The sequence below is a fragment of the Heterocephalus glaber genome, unplaced genomic scaffold (assembly GCF_053883595.1).
Source record: "Heterocephalus glaber isolate CG9 unplaced genomic scaffold, H.glaber_assembly_v1.0 deba00001550, whole genome shotgun sequence".
In the NCBI taxonomy this organism is placed as follows: domain Eukaryota; kingdom Metazoa; phylum Chordata; class Mammalia; order Rodentia; family Bathyergidae; genus Heterocephalus; species Heterocephalus glaber.
Genome location: NW_028258343.1, coordinates 3,328,603 through 3,338,553, shown reverse-complemented (window position 1 = coordinate 3,338,553; position 9,951 = coordinate 3,328,603). Strand labels below are relative to the sequence as shown.

Sequence of the window (9,951 nt, the reverse complement as noted above, 5' to 3'; positions counted from 1 at the left end):
TAAATCCATTCTTGATGCTTTCACTCTCCCTTTCAGAGAATCAGTTGTGCAGACTGATGAGGTGAAAAATCAATTTCTTTTAAAGAAAAACGTGCAAAAGAATTTTACGTAAGCTGTTACTGCAGAACTAGCTTAAAGGGAATACAGCTGAGAGACAGAATACCTTTACTTCTACAAATATAGGTCCTTTCCCCTACTTTCTGGAAGAAATACATTGTTTAGGGCGTGGGCTCTAAAACGGCATACAGTGCAAAGACAAAAACAAAGAGTCTGTAAATCCTTTGTATTTCCAGCAGGTGGGACAATATACTTGAGTGCCGAGGTTAGCTCTAGCGGCGAAACCAGAGCCAGCTATTAAGCAGCAGAATGCAAAGGTAATTGAATACATGACCATTTCTCTTTTAGCACATTCTTTGTTTTTTTCTTCTAGAAGTTGTAGATGTCTATTTAGTTTGATTATCTGCTGTCTTAATGAAGCTGCACCTACAACATTCATATTATCTGCCACTCCTTCAACTGTTGGATCTATATTTGAAATGCCGTATATCGAATCATTTCTGACCAGCTGTCCATTTTGGCAAACAACATTTTCACTCACAGAGCACTCTCTTTTTAGCCTGCCAACTGCATGGATTTCAACATTTTGAGGGGTTGGAGGAGGTCTTTCTAAGTCCAGAAAAATCTAATGGTCTTTCACTTAGTGTAAGTACACGAGGTGGTGTTTTTAGTGCCAGAGGCTTTAAAGGAGTTGACTGAGTAAGGTCAAGATCTGCTGGTCTTGAAAATGAAATGTCTTTATTATTTCCTGCTACAACAATCCTCTTTGGAACTTGCATTATCACACTAGCACTTAGAACTCCTTCTCGGAATCGTTGTTCCAGGTCAGCATTTGGTGGTGCTACTTTTAATTTTTCCAGGACCCTCATTTGCTGACTAATACCTTCGATGTATTCCATTTCATACCGAATTCGACTAATTTCTGCCATCTCAGCAGCAGTAGAAGAAGGAAATGCTGCCACACTAACCAAATGTGTACCAAGTACCTCTTGCTGTTGGCACTGTTTCTGTGCTTCATATTAAATCCTTAACTAGCTTCACTGTGCATGGGCTGGACTTGGAGCCACTTCCGCTCCCCTGGTCCCTCTGGAGAGGCCTGCGGAGGCCCGCTGCCCGCCAGCTACTGGGATGCTCTCAGAGGCCGTTGGCCGAGCGCCTGCCTCGGGCAGCCCTGGCAAGGCACCCTCAGAGCTGCCCGCAGCCAGATGGGACAGACACAGAATGTCCGGGACTGGCCAAGTAGTATCCTAAGGTTAAATGCAGTTGGGGAATTGCCTGACCATTGGGTTTGGTAAGATGACAACTTTTTTTTTAAAGGTTTCACTAAAGTATTGGCATCCTTATCCTTATCATTGAAATGGAAACTTCGAGTATGTCAGCTCTCATTACCCTCATGCCAACATTCAGCTATTAGCATAAATCATTCTTTGATCATATCCATCTTCTTTAATTATTTTATTTATCATATCTAGATTTTACCAATACTATAACCTGGCTGAGGCTCCTTTTACCTCAGAACTGGATTACTGAAAACAAGCTGCCTCCTGGCTTGTTCCCTCTAGTGACCCAACCTGATTTGTCATCCAGAAACAAATCTTTATTTAGCAGTTTCCTAGGCTCTTTGGTTTTTACTGAAACATACAAATAAAAGGTTTGTCCTACCTGCTTCCCTACACCAGTACAAACATGCCCTGCTGATATATGACATACCTCTATGCACTTGACAACTACAAAGATTTGCTTAAACACCACAGAAAGGAACCTACAAGGAGAATCCCCAGTTAGAATGATTCCATGAGGTCTCCTCAGTTCTTCATAATTTGATGGAGTGATTTAGTCTCTTTTCATCTAAAGCGAGTATTAGAGATAGAAAAATAATAACACTGATTAAGTTGGGCAAAGGACTGATGCCTTCCAAATAAATATAAGTTCACACACCTAGAAGAATGGTTAAAGTTATACTTATTTTTAAAAACTGGCAGTAACAAATACTGGCAAGGACAGAGAACAACTGGAACTGTCATTTACTACTGGTGGGAATGCAAAATGGTTCGGCCACTTTGGAAAATGGTGCCACAGTTTTTTACAAAATTAAATGACTACTGCTTGGGATCTAGCTCAAGGGCACCACGGCTGCCTTGCAAGCACAAGGTCCTGAGTTCCATCTCCAATACCCCCCCACAAAAAAATAATCTCAAAAAAAAAAACAAAATTAAACAACTACCGAACATATGACCCTTAAGTCTAAGTGTTTACTCCAAAATGACTAAAATGTATGTACATGTGCATGCACACATACACAAACATATACACACACACATGCACACAAACTTGTAAGTGAATATATGTGGTAGCTTTGTTCATAATCTCCCCAAACTGAAAACAACCCAAATGACTGCCCCGCGGTGAAAGGACAGATTTTTGTACATGGTTTAAATAGAATTCTGCTCTAAATAAAAAAGAACATATTGCTTGTGCATGCAAGAGTGTGGCTGAATCTCAAAAGCAATATTTTAAGTGAAAGAAGCCACGGTTTACTAGGGGCTGGAGGAGGGGAGAGGGTGTGACTACAAAAAGCAGTAAGGGAACTTTTGGCAACGATGGAAAACATACTGCAATTTGATTATGGTGATGGTTGAATGAGTGAGTAGGTTGTCAAAGCTACAAAAATGTACACCTGAATTGTACACTTGTATTGCAGTGCATGTAAATGACTTGATAAACCTGATTTAAGAAAGAAAATTCCATAAGGGCAAGTACTTTGTTTTATCTACTGCTTTATCCTAGCATGAGAAATGGTAAGTGGTATATAAGTATTTATTTATCTTTTGGTTTGTTCCTTTGTTTGTTTTTGAGTCAGGGTCTTACTATGTAGTTCAGGCTGACCTTGAACTCACTATGAAGCATACGCTGACCTCAAACTTGAAGTGATCCTCCTACCTCAGCCTCCCAAGTGCTGGGATTACAGGCATGCACCACCACACCCGCCAAAAGAGAGGGAAAAGAAGAGGAAAGGGAGAATGCAGGAAAGAGAGAGGAAAGGAGAGAGGAAGGAAGGCAAGGAAAGAGAAATAGAGAAAGGAAAGAAAGGAGTAGAGGAAGAAAGAGCTAATTCTGGATTTTAGTCTAAACATTCTTCACATTACTTAATACATGAATTCTAAAACTAGTACAGTACATAGTCTATCCTACATGAAACTCCAGAATTTATATATTAAACATTTTACTTTAAATTTATTGAATGTTTTATTTCCAATTTTTTTGTAGTCCAGAATAGAGAGTAAATGTTATGTCTTGAAGTTTGCGTACCATATAGTCTTTTTTCCAATTTCTAAAATCCAAATAAAGATTATCAAGACTGTATATATCTCTCGCTGAGTTAATACAGATGTAGAACAAAAGAAGAAAACATGACATAAAATACATTTTTTTTTCTTAAATTCTTTTATTGGTACATTGTAGATATACAACACAATTACATTTCTCATTGGGAATTGTACCTTTACATGATGCATCTTGGTTTTTATTTTTTCCCCATTCCTAGCCCTCCCTTCACCCCCTCCACCCTTCTCTATTTACAAAGACTTTATTTCCATTTTTTCCATTTCTCATCATTTTTCCTTTCCCTTTTTTCCTTTCTCCTGCCCCTCCCACTACCCCTATGCCTTTGGACCTTTTCTTCCTATTTTGCATTATCAATTATTCATTCTAATCATTGGTACATTTTAGGTATACAATATAATGACATTCATCATTGGAAATTTGCACCTTTACATAATCTCTCTTGGTTCTTATTTTTCACCCTTGCCCAGCCCTCCCTTCAACCCCTCCAGTCCTCCCTATTTACAAAGATTTTGTTCCTATTTTTCCATTTTCTCATATTAATTCCATTCCCTTATTTCCTTTCCCCTACTCCTCCCACTTCCTTCCCCTTTGCCCCTTATCTTCCTATTTCACATTACCTATTATACATTTTAGTCCTTATTTACACTTTCAGTTTCTCACACCAGAGAAACTATTCGGTATTTACACATGTGTGTCCTATTTATTTCACTTAAGAGTATCGCCTCAATGTGCATCCACTTAGCTATAAATGTCTCTAATTTCTCATTTTTTATGGCTGAGTAGTACTCCATTTTATAAAAAAAAAACACATTTTCTTTATCCAGTCTCCAGTTGATGGGCATTTGGGCTGTTTCCAAGTTTTAGCTATTACAAACTGCACTGCTCTGAACGTGGACACACATATATCACTGTGGTATGATTCTTTTAATTCTTTGGGGAAGATCCCCAGCAGTAGAATAGCAGGGTCAAATGGGACTTCCAGTCCTAGTTCTTTGAGGTATCTCCATACTGATTTCCACAGTGCTTGCACCAGTCCACACTCCCACCAGCAGTGGAGCAGGGTGCCTCTTTCCCCACAGCCCTGCCAGCATTTGTTATTGGTAGATTTCATGATAGCAGCCATTCTTTCTGGAGTGAAGTGGAATCTCAGTGTTGTTTTCATTTGCATCTCTCGAATGACCAGTGATGTTGAACATTTTTTCATGTATTTATTTGCTATTTCTGCTTCTTTGTCTGGGAAATGTCTGTTCATTTCAGATGCCTATTTTCGGATTGGGTCTTTAAATTTGGGAGGTCTCATCTTTTTAAGTTCTTTATAGATTCAAGATAGTAGACCTTTGTCTGAGGAAAAGCAGGTGAAGATTTTTTCCCACATTGTAGGTGGTCTCTTCATACTGATGGTGATTTCTCTTGTTGTGCAGAAGCTTTTTAATAAGAAGCGATCCCACTTGTTGATTGTTTGTGCTAGTTCATGGGCAACTGAGGTTTTGTTCATAAAATCTTTTCCTACACTGATGTCTTCAAGAGTTCTACCTAACCTCTGTTCCAACTGGTTCAGAGTTTCTATTTTAATATTTAGATCTTTAACCCATTTCGATTTTAGTTTAGTTCATGGCGAGATATAGGTCTAGTTTTAATCTCTGGCAAGTTGAAGCCCAATTTTTCCAGCACCATTTATTAAAGAGGCTATCTTTCCTCCAGTGAGGGTGTTTGGCTCCTTTATCAAAGATGAGATGGCTGAGTGTATCTGGCGTTGTTTCTGCATCTTCTAATCTGTTCCATTGGTCCTCAGGTCCGTTTCTTTGCCAGTACCATGCTGTTTTTATCACAGTAGCTTTGTAGTATAGTTGCAGGTTGGGGATTGTGATACCCCCTGCCATGTCTCTGTTACCTAGAATTGCTTTTGCTATTCGGGGTCTCTTCTTGTTCCAAATGAATTTTTGGATTGTTTTCTCAAGGTCTGTGTCTCAACTGGAATTGCATTGAATCTGTACAGCAGTTTTGGAAGTATGGCCATTTTCACTATATTAATCCTTTCTATCCAGAAGCAGGGGATGTCTGTCCATTTTCTGATATCATCTTCAATCTCTCTTTTCAGAATGCCATAGTTTTTAGAGAAGAGGTCTTTGATTTCTTTCATTAGGTTGATTCCTAGGTATTTCAGTTTTTTGGGTGCTATTGTGAAAGGAATTATTTGCCCTATTTCTCTCTCAGTGAGTCTGTTGTTTGTGTAGAGGAAAGCTATTGTTTTTTGTGTGTTGACCTTGTAACCAGCTACTTGACTGAATTTGGTTATTAAGTCTAGAAGACTTTTGGTGGAGTTCTTGGGGTCTTCTATATAGAGTGTCATGTCATCTACAAATAATGACAATTTGACTTCTTCGTTTCCTATCTTTATTCCTTTTATTACTTTCTCTTGTCTAATTGCCGTGGCTAATGTTTCCAGAACTATATTGAACAAGAGTGGTGATAGTGGACATCTTGTCTTGTTCCTGATTTGAGTGTGAAGGATTTCAGATTTTGACCATTTAGTATGATATTGGCTGTTGGTTTTTCATAGATGGCTTCTATCAGTTTGAGGTAGAGACCATCTATTCCAATTTTTTGTAGGGTTTTTATCATAAATGCATGTTGGATTTTGTCAAATGCTTTTTCTGCATCTGTGGAGATAATCATATGGTTTTTGTCCTTGGCTCTAATGATATAGTGTATTACATTGATTGATTTTCGTATATTGAACCATCCCTGCATCCCTGGGATGAATCCCACTTCATGAGGGTGTATGATCTTCTTGATGATCTTCTGCATTCTACTTGCCAGTATCTTATTAAGGATTTTTGCATCTATGTTCATTAGTGAGATTGGCCTATAGTTCTCCTTTTTGGTTGGGTCTTTCTCTGCTTTGGGGATCAAGGTGATGCTTGCTTTCAGGAGTGAATTTTGGAGTATTGCTTCCCTTTCAATTTCATTGAAGAATTTAAACAGCAGTGGCAGCAGTTCCTCTCTAAATGTCTTGTAGCATTCAGCAGTGAAGCCATCAGGGCCTGGGCTTTTCTTAGTTGATAAGATTTTATTACGTTTTCAATTTCATTGGTTGATATTGGGTTGTTTAGAATTTTTAGGTCTTTTTCTTTCAACTTTGGTAATTCATATGTATCTAGGAATCTGTCCATTTCTTCTGTGTCTTCCATCTTATTGGCATATAGGTTCTGAAAGTAGGTATTGATGATCCTCTGGATTTCTGCTGGGTCTGTTGTAATTTCACCCTTTTCATTCCTAATTGCATGGATTTGGGCCTTTTCTTTCCTTTTTCTGACAAGGTTGGCTAAAGGTTTGTCAATTTTGTTGATTATTTCAAAGAACCAAATCTTGGCTTCATTGATTTTTTGTATCATTCTGTTAGTCTCCATTGCATTGATTTCTCCTCTGATCTTTATAATTTCCTCCCTTGTATGAGCTTTGGGGTTGTCCTCCTCTTCTTTTTCTAGAAGCCTGAGGTTCGGCATCAGGTTGTTTAATTGGGCTTGTTCTGTTTTCCTAAAATGCATATTCACTACTATGAATTTCCCTCATAAGACTGCTTTCTTTGTGTCCCATATATTCTGATATGTTGTATTGTCACTGTCATTTAATTGAAGGAACTGTCTGATTTCTTCTTTAATTTCCTCTGTGACCCATTGGTTATTCAGAAGTGTGTTGTTCAATTTCCACGTGTTTATGAAATTTTTTGAGTTTCTTTTGCTATGGATCTCCAATTTCATCGCACTATGGTCTGATAATATACAGGGGATAACTTCAATTCCTTTGCACTTACTTAAACATGTTCTATGTGTGAGTATGTGGTCTATTTTGGAGAATGACCCATGTGCAGCTGAGAAGAATGTGTATTCTGATTTTGTGGGGTGGAAGACTCTGTAAACATCTGTTAAGTTCATTTGTTCAAGAGTTCGATTGAGTTCTAGTATTTCATTACTTATTTTTAGTCTAGTTGATCTATCTATTTGTGACAGTGGGGTGTTGAGGTCCCCCACTACAACTGTATTAGTGCATATATGACTTTTCATGTCCGTTAGTATTTGTTTTATATAGTTGGGTGCACTAGTGTTTGGTGCATAGATATTTATGATTGTCATCTCTTCCTCTTGGATTCTTCCCTTTACAAGGATGTAGTGTCCTTCTTTGTCTCTCTTAATCAGTGTTGGTTTGAAATCTACTTGATCTGCAAAGAGCATAGCTACTCCTGCTTTTTTTCAGGTTCCTGTTGCATGGAGTATTGTTTTCCACCCTTTAACTTCCAGTGTATGAGTTTCCTTTTGAATTAAGTGTGTTTCTTGTATGCAGCATATTGTTGGATTTTGCTTCTTGACCCATTCTTCCAGTCTCTTTCTTCTGATTGGTGAATTGAGACCATTAACATTGATGATTATAACTGAAATGTATTGACTTATCATTACCATGACTTTTTCTTTTTGTTGGGTTCTCCCCCTTTTCATTTAATTTCTTGTCATGTCAGATGGGTTCATTCTGCTTTGCTTCCTGGGGTTGTGATCCTCAATGTCTGTTCCTAGGCTATTGTGTAAAATTCTTTGGAGTGCTGGTTTGGTATTCACGAAGTTCCTAAGGTGCTTTTTGTCATGAAAGTATCTTATTTCTCCATCCATTTTGAAAGATAGTTTTGCAGGGTACATCCATCTGGGTTGGAGGCTGTTTTCTTTTAGGACTTGGAATATGTCACTCCAAGCTCTTCTTGCCTTGATGGTTTGTGTTGAGAAGTCTGCTGTGATTCTGATGGGGTTTCCTTTGTATGTGATTTGTTTTTTTTCTCTAAGTGCTTGTAGAACTTTGTTCTTCTGTTGTGTTTCTGGAATCTTAACAATTATATGCCTATGTGTAGATTTTCTTTTGATCAAGGCTATTTGGAGTCCTATATGCCTCACTTATCTGTATGTCAAGTTCTTTTCTCCTGCTTGGGAAGTTTTCTGCCATTACTTCTGTGAAGAGTTTTTTTTATGTCATCTGCACTCTCTGCTGTTTCTTCATTGAGTCCAATCAGTCTTATGTTATTCTTCTTTGCATTGTCTAGCAGCTGCTGGATTGATTTGTGTTCCCTTATAATTTTGAAGCAATTTTTCTTTTCCTGGTCAGTAACTGCAATCTTATCTTCTATATCTGAAATTCTGTCCTCACCTTTGGCTCATTCTGCTGTGTAGACTTTCAATGGAATTTTTCATCTCCTGGAAATCTATTTGCATCTGTTTTAGGGATTCCCTTTGTTTCCTATGTTGGGATTCCATCATGTTCCTCAGCTCCTCTCTAGATTTATTAATCATGTCTTGCACTAGGAGCACAATTTCTCCTTTTATCTGAGAAATCATTTCTGACTTCATTTTTTCCAGATCCCCTTTTGTTGCCAGTTCAGTGGGTCCAGGTGTTTGAGTATCAGAGTGTTCCATCTCATTTCCCTTTGAGGTTGTTGTAGGTGATCTGGAAGTCTGGTTTTGAGACTTATTTACGTATTTTCTCATTTTGACTGGGGGGGGGCAGGGGGGTTGCTGTTGGAGCCCACGTGGCTCACTTCCTCTGAGCTGGGAGAGGTGGGACAGGGGCCAAGAGCACTGGTAGGGATGGTGGCCCGGAAGCCCCTTCCTCTGGGCCGGGAGCAGCTGGACAGACGGAGGCCAAAAGCCCTTTCCTCTGGGCTGGGAGCGGTGGGAGGGATGGTGGCTGGGAAGCCCCTTCTTCTGGACCAGGAGCAGTGAGACTGTGGCTCAGAAGCCCCTATGTCTGGGCCAGGAGTGGCAGGATGGATAATAATTCATTTTCTAATGGATTGGAAATCTACAAGAACATGGGGAAAGTTTACCTTTGCATATTACTAGAAATTTCTATTGAAATTGCTTAAGCTGGGGATTCAAAATCAGTCAAAGGTCTATTTCTCAACATACAATCATCAACATCAACCTTTGTAAATTCCAGTAGCAAGAGTTAAAATCTTAAAGAGAATTCCATTTGAAGAACCAATGTGTTTTGTGCCAAACTTCTGCTGTATTAAGCTAAAGTGCAAAAGTAGGCTCTGTGTTGTTGCCAGGCACACTGTAGGCTGGGTGCCTCAATTAGTAGCAGCAATCTTCAAAAATAACTGCAACCAAGCACAATTGAGATAATGAGGAAAAGAGTACAGTAAAGAAAGCTAGCAGTTTAGCATCAAAATACCAACAAACAAGATTAGTATTGGAACCTTCCAAGATTTGGGAGGCTATGTCACTGTAGATTAAATACTTGGTTACAGTGGGGTATCCTTTTGTGATTCACTTGTCTTCCACATGGTTGGGACTTTTGGAATTTTAAAGGCCCAATTTTAGAATGACATGATTAGCAGCCTCAGTCTTTCAATGTCAACTATAGATTGTCACTGTGAAGCTTCACCACCTACATCCTCTAGGAGATACTTATCTTCCTCCTGAACTAGACCTTTCCCTTAATGTCTGGGTGGAAACAACAACCCTACCTTTCTGAGAATGGCAGCAAGGAATAATACATGTGTATAAA

At 38.8% G+C, this 9,951-nt stretch overlaps 1 pseudogene; it reads right to left on the bottom strand.

The window, feature by feature from the left end:
- Window positions 1-329: 329 nt before the first annotated feature.
- On the bottom strand, window positions 330-1,019 carry LOC101708788 (mitochondrial fission factor pseudogene; annotated as a pseudogene).
- Window positions 1,020-9,951: the final 8,932 nt, after the last annotated feature.